The sequence below is a fragment of the Palaemon carinicauda genome, chromosome 26 (genome assembly GCF_036898095.1).
Source record: "Palaemon carinicauda isolate YSFRI2023 chromosome 26, ASM3689809v2, whole genome shotgun sequence".
NCBI lineage: Eukaryota > Metazoa > Arthropoda > Malacostraca > Decapoda > Palaemonidae > Palaemon > Palaemon carinicauda.
In genome coordinates this window covers 26,592,592-26,600,091 of record NC_090750.1, presented here as the reverse complement: position 1 = coordinate 26,600,091, position 7,500 = coordinate 26,592,592, and positions in this window count along the sequence as shown.

Sequence of the window (7,500 nt, the reverse complement as noted above, 5' to 3'; positions counted from 1 at the left end):
TTTTTCTTCATGTGAGATGCTTCGCCACGTTCAATATCAATTCTTTTCTTTTATGCTAGACTCTCTTCGTTTTTCAAAAGGTTAATTAAATGTCAAATATTTGGGTGGAATTTTGTAACAGAACTTTGCAAGGCGTTATGAAACCCATCTACACTATTATTGGTGTTTGGTAACTTATTAAAGTCCGTTCATAAACATTCCACATATACACAGGAATACATACATAGATGTGTGTGTGTGTGTATGTACGTATGCAAGTAGGTATATAACAACTTGTTTTAAACTTTAGAAGCACGAGCTATTTATCAAAGACCAGTGGAGTGTATGTATGGGCTAAAACTGCTTGTTTAAAACTTCATAAGTACATACATACATATACCAAAGGCACTTCCCCCAATTTTGGGGGGTAGCCGACATCAACAAGAAACAAAACAAAAAAGGGGACCTCTACTCTCTACGTTCCTTCAGCCTAACCAGGGACCCAGCCGAGTTCAGCTGGTACTGCTAGGGTGCCACAGCCCAACCTCCCACATTTCCACCACAGATGAAGCTTCATACTGCTGAGTCCCCTACTGCTGCTACCTCCGCGGTCATCTAAGGCACCGGAGGAAGCAGCAGGGCCTACCGGAACTGCGTCACAATCGCTCGCCATTCATTGCTATTTCTAGCACGCTCTCTTGCCTCTCTCACATCTATCCTCCTATCACCCAGAGCTTTCTTCACACCGTCCATCCACCCAAACCTTGGCCTTCCTCTTGTACTTCTCCCATCAACTCTTGCATTCATCACCTTCTTTAGCAGACAGCCATTTTCCATTCTCTCAACATGGCCAAACCACCTCAACACATTCATATCCACTCTAACCGCTAACTCATTTCTTACACCCGTTCTCACCCTCACCACTTCGTTCCTAACCCTATCTACTCGAGATACACCAGCCATACTCCTCAGACACTTCATCTCAAACACATTAAATTTCTGTCTCTCCATCACTTTCATTCCCCACAACTCCGATCCATACATCACAGTTGGTACAATCACTTTCTCATATAGAACCCTCTTTACATTCATGCCCAACCCTCTATTTTTTACTACTCCCTTAACTGCCCCCAACACTTTGCAACCTTCATTGACTCTCTGACGTACATCTGCTTCCACTCCACCATTTGCTGCAACAACAGACCCCAAGTACTTAAACTGATCCACCTCCTCAAGTAACTCTCCATTCAACATGACATTCAACCTTGCACCACCTTCCCTTCTCGTACATCTCATAACCTTACTCTTACCCACATTAACTCTCAACTTCCTTCTCTCACACACCCTTCCAAATTCTGTCACTAGTCGGTCAAGCTTCTCTTCTGTGTCTGCTACCAGTACAGTATCATCCACAAACAACAACTGATTTACCTCCCATTCATGATCATTCTCGCCTACCAGTTTTAATCCTCGTCCAAGCACTCGAGCATTCACCTCTCTCACCACTCCATCAACATACAAGTTAAACAGCCACGGCGACATCACACATCCCTGTCTCAGCCCCACTCTCACCGGAAACCAATCGCTCACTTCATTTCCTATTCTAACACACGCTTTACTACCTTTGTAGAAACTTTTTACTGCTTGCAACAACCTTCCACCAACTCCATATAACCTCATCACATTCCACATTGCTTCCCTATCAACTCTATCATATGCTTTCTCCAGATCCATAAACGCAACATACACCTCCTTACCTTTTGCTAAATATTTCTCGCATATCTGCCTAACTGTAAAAATCTGATTCATACATCCCCTACCTCTTCTAAAACCACCCTGTACTTCCAAGATTGCATTTTCTGTTTTATCCTTAATCCTATTAATCAGTACTCTACCATACACTTTTCCAACTACACTCAACAAACTAATAACTCTTGAATTACAACACTCATGCACATCTCCCTTACCCTTATATAGTGGTACAATACATGCACAGACCCAATCTACTGGTACCATTGACAACACAAAACACACATTAAACAATCTCACCAACCATTCAAGTACAGTCACACCCCCTTCCTTCAACATCTCAGCTTTCACACCATCCATACCAGATGCTTTTCCTACTCTCGTTTCATCTAGTGCTCTCCTCACTTCCTCTATTGTAATCTCTCTCTCATTCTCATCTCCCATCACTGGCACCTCAACACCTGGAACAGCAATTATATCTGCCTCCCTATCATCCTCAACATTCAGCAAACTTTCAAAATATTCCGCCCACCTTTTCCCTGCTTCCTCTCCTTTTAACAACCTTCCATTTCCATCTTTCACTGTCTCTTCAATTCTTGCGCCGGCCTTCCTTACTCTCTTCACTTCTTTCCAAAACTTCTTCTTATTCTCTTCATATGACTGACCCAGTCCCTGACCCCACCGCAGGTCAGCTGCCCTCTTTGCCTCACGTACCCTGCGCTTTACTTCCACCTTTTTCTCTCTATATTTTTCATACTTCTCTATACTATTACTCTGCAGCCATTCTTCAAAAGCCCTCTTTTTCTCTTCCACTTTTACCTTCACTCCTTCATTCCATCATTCACTGCCCTTCCTCATGCTGCCTCCAACAACCTTCTTGCCACATACATCACTTGCAATCCCAACAAAATTTTCTTTTGCTAACTTCCACTCCTCCTCTAAATTACCAGTTTCTCTTACTCTCACCTCGTCATATGCCATTTTCAACCTTTCCTGATATTTACTTTTTACCCCCGGTTTTATTAGCTCTTCAACCCTCACTAACTCCCTTTTACATCCACCTACTCTATTCCCCCACTCTTTTGCTACAACTAATTTTCCTTCCACCAAAAAATGATCAGACATACCGTTAGCCATACCCCTAAACACGTGCACGTCTTTCAATCTTCCAAACATTCTTTTAGTTATCAACACATAGTTCATTAATGCCCTTTCTACTACTCTTCCATTTGCCACTCTTACCCATGTATACTTATTTTTATCTTTCTTTTTTAAAAAGCTAGCACTTATTACCATCTCTTGTTCAAGACACATATCTACCAGTCTCTCACCACTCTCATTTTCACCTGGTACGCCATACTTCCCAATGACACCTTCTACCTCTCCAGCGCCCACTCTAGCATTTAAGTCACCCATAACAACTACATAATTCCTTCTACCCAGTCCTTCTACACACCTAGTTAATTCATTCCAGAACTCATTCTGCTCTTCTTCACTTTTCTCACTACCTGGCCCATATGCACTGACAAACGCCCAACATTCCCTACCCAACCTAACCCTTACCCACATTAACCTAGATGATATCTCCTTCCATTCCACTACTTTACCTGTCATCCATTCACTCAGCAATAAAGCCACACCCTCTCTCGCTCTTCCCCTTTCAATCCCAGACACTCTACCAGACATTTCACCAAACATCACTTCACCCTTTCCTTTCATCTTTGTCTCACACAAGGCCAATACATCCATCCTTCTACTTCTAAACATACTTCCAATCTCACATCTTTTACTCTCTATCGTACTACCTCCACGCACATTCAAACACCCCAAAACTAGAGTAAGAGCTAATTATCAGAGACCATCCATCGCATTAGATGTATGTTTGTAGGCCACTATACTTATTTTTTTATAGGTCAACTCTTTACCTTTAAATTATAAAAGTAATATGCATTTTGCGGCAAGAATTCCTTACGGCAAGAATTCCTTACGGCAAAAATACCTAGTGGCAAAGATTCCTACGGCAAAAAGTCCGTGACAAAAAGTCCTACGGCGAAAATGTATGCGGCAAGAATTCCGGTCACCTCTAGAGACCATTTTGGTATATCGAATAATGATCCAAATCCGATATATAAACATAGATATATGTTCATATACTCAATTAGAGTCATTTCATAGCCGTTCAAATCAAGGAGGTACACAAGGTACAAAAACGGTGCACAGGGTGACCGAAGCCTAGCGTAAACATTAGTTCGTAAGGTCCGAACTACTCATTGATTCATAACTCAAGTAATTATTTCACTGTTTTTCGTTCTTTGGTGTCATAATAATTCTTTCATACTGTGCATTGATACTTTTTTTACCTTCTGTACAATCCGTGGTCATTATTTCACTGTCCTTCGTTGCTTGGTGTCATAATGATTAGTTCATAACGTGCAACAATATTTTTTTACCTTCTGTAGAATCCGTAGTCATTATTTCACTACCTTTCGTTCCTTGGTGTCATAAGGATTCGTGCAATTGGTGCACCAATATTTTTTTTTACCTTCTCTACAATCCATGGTCATTATTTCACCGTCTTTTGTTCCCTGGTGTCATAATGATTCGCGGATATTATGCACAGATAATTTTTTTTACCTTCTGCAAAATCCATGGTAATTATTTCACTACTTTTTGTTTCTTAGTGTCGTAATGATTCGTACATACTGTGCACCGATCTTCTTTTACCTTCTGTATAATCCGTGGTCCTCATTTCACTGTCTTTCATTTCTTGGTGACAAAATAATTCGCGCATACTGTGCACCGATATATTTTTTTTTACTTTCTGTATAATCCGTGGTTATTATTTCACTGTCTTTCATTCCATTGTATCATAATGATTCGTGCATATTATGCACTGATACTTTTATACCTTTCGTAAAATCCATGGTCATTATCTCACTGTCGTTCTTTGGTGTCATAATGATTTGCGCATATTATGCACCAATATATTTTTTACCTTATGTAAAATCCATGGTCATTATTTCACAGTCTTTCGTTCCTTGGTGTCATAATAATTCGTGCATACTGTGCATTGATACTTTTTTACCTTCTGTACAATATGTGGTCATTATTTCCGTCTTTCGTTCCTTGGTGTCTTAATGATTCGTCCATATGGTGCACCAATATATTATTTACTTTCTGTAAAATCCCTGGTCATTATTTCACCGTCTTTCGTTCTTTGGTGTCATAATGATTCGTGCATATTGTGCACTGATACTTTTTTTACCTTCTGTAGAATCTGTAATCATTATTTCACTATCTTCCTCTGTCTTTCGTTCCTTGGTCTCATAATGATTCGTGCACACTGTGCAACGAGACTTTTTTTCCTTCTGTTGCATGTTTTCAGATTTTATATTATACCAGACTAAGATAACGTTCAATACTTAACTCTATAAGCTTTACCATTTCGACAGATTCTTTTCAATACTAATCATACAACCTGTGGGTTTTATTCGTAAAGTCTGTCCTTTGTGACTTGGTCATGCAATGCAATATATAATTATTAGAAGAGGTTCTAATAACCGTTTTACATTCAAATATATAAATATGTACAGTGTATATGCATGGTGATTTGGCATTTTTACTGACCTTTTTATAACATGAAATATTATATTGCTTATATGATTTTCTTATAACAGTTATTGGAAACTCATATAATGATATGAAAAATCACAAACTATATGTGCAATTATCATTGCAAGGATTCAAAACGATGTCTTTAAGTATGGATAGATAGGAGACAGTGATTTAATGCACTTAGGTACCACCGTCATCATCTCCTCTACGCCTATTGACGTAAAGGGAGTCGGTTAGATTTCACCAGTCGTCTCTATTCAATACTTCTCCAATCATCATTTTCCACTTCACGTTTCATAGTCCTCATCCAAGAAGGCCTGAGCCTTCAACTCTTCTAGTGCCTTGTGGAGCCCAGTTGAAAGTTTGATGAACAAATCTCTCTTGGGTAGTGCGACGAGTATGATCAAACCATCTCCATCTACTCCCTCACCATGATCTCATCCACGTATGGCACTCCGGTGATCTCTCTCATAGTCTGTTAAATTACTGTCTCCTAATATCAGCTCCTAAAAAGTATGCGTTTGAATCCCGGCTAAAGTAAGTGAAAGCATTTTATATTTTATAGATTATATTTAATTTTTCCTTGTTTCCTTTTCTCGCTGGGCTATCTTCCCTGTTAGAGCTCCTGGGCTTATAGCATCCTGCTTTTCCAACTAGGGGTGTAGCCTAGTAATTAATAATAATAATAATAATAATAATAATAATAATAATAATAATAATAATAATAGTAATAATAATAATAATAATAATAGTAGTTTCTTTCGGTTTCAATGCACGTGGATGCTCATCGGTGTCCTTGGGTCATGTACCTTCGCTATGCCGTCCACATGGTATCAACCTACTGTAGCTGGTGAGCCGTCTTCGCCAAAGTACCTACCAAGATCCTTATATGTATCAGCCTTATTATGAGGTACGTTGCAATGTTTATATTATATATATGTATATATATATATATATATATATATATATATATATATATATATATATACTGTATATATATATATATATATATATATATATATATATATATATATATATATATATAAATAAATATAAATGTATATATATACATACATATATATATATATATATATATATATATATATATATATATATATATATATATATATATATATATATATATATGGGTGTGTGTGTGTGTGTGTGTTTGTGGGTGTATGTGTGTGTGTGTGTTACTTTACTTTTTCAATGAACAGACAATACCTTAGCAGCATCCAAAAGTCGAAGACAGCATCTCTCCGGACAAACCTTTAAATTCTTTTAAATAAAAAAAATTAAGATCGATTTTGAAATAAAAACATAATTTCCCACAAGGCTTCACAATTTCATGACCATTTTCATAATCCTCTCTTCTACAGAAAGGACATATTTATCTTTTCCTTTTACCTCTTCAATATTTCGTAGGAAAATAGAAATGGACAAATTCATTTATGGTTTTGTTTTCGTAAAATTTCTCTATATTTATTTCACGTTATCAACCATAAGAAGCGTTAATGTAGTATACATCATTCTTTAAAATTATATATTATGTATTATCAAGTTCTATATAAAGAAATTCTAGGAATGAAATTATTATTTTTTCGTTAACAAATTTTAGGAATTACATTTTCTTCAATAGATTTTTTTTTTTACTTATAAACGCTAATACAATATACATGATAATTATGGATAATATCAAGCCTTATATCAAGAGATTGTAGGAATTACATTTTCTTCATTCGTCAAGAAATTCTAAGAATTACATTTTTTCTTTAGAATTTTGTTTTTAAACGCTAATACAATATACAACATAGTTATAGAATGCGTGATGTTATTCGAGTTTGTGTATCTTATTTTTATCGCATTCCTGAATAGATAATATAATTGTTGATGAATTATATGTATATACAAAAAAAAAAAAAAAAAAACAAGCTTCATTTTCAGTTATAGCTTTATTACAAGTTAGGAAATAAGATATATATGAGTACCTGAAAATTTATATTTAAAACAATACCCCACAAAATATAGATTCTAAAACTTAAATACAGTTCAGCAATGACCTATTTCTACGTAAAATAATTATATTCTCTTCTCGTTCCTTGGTGTTTGTGTGGTAAATAAAATCTGGAATTGTAAAAGATTAGATATATCCTTTCC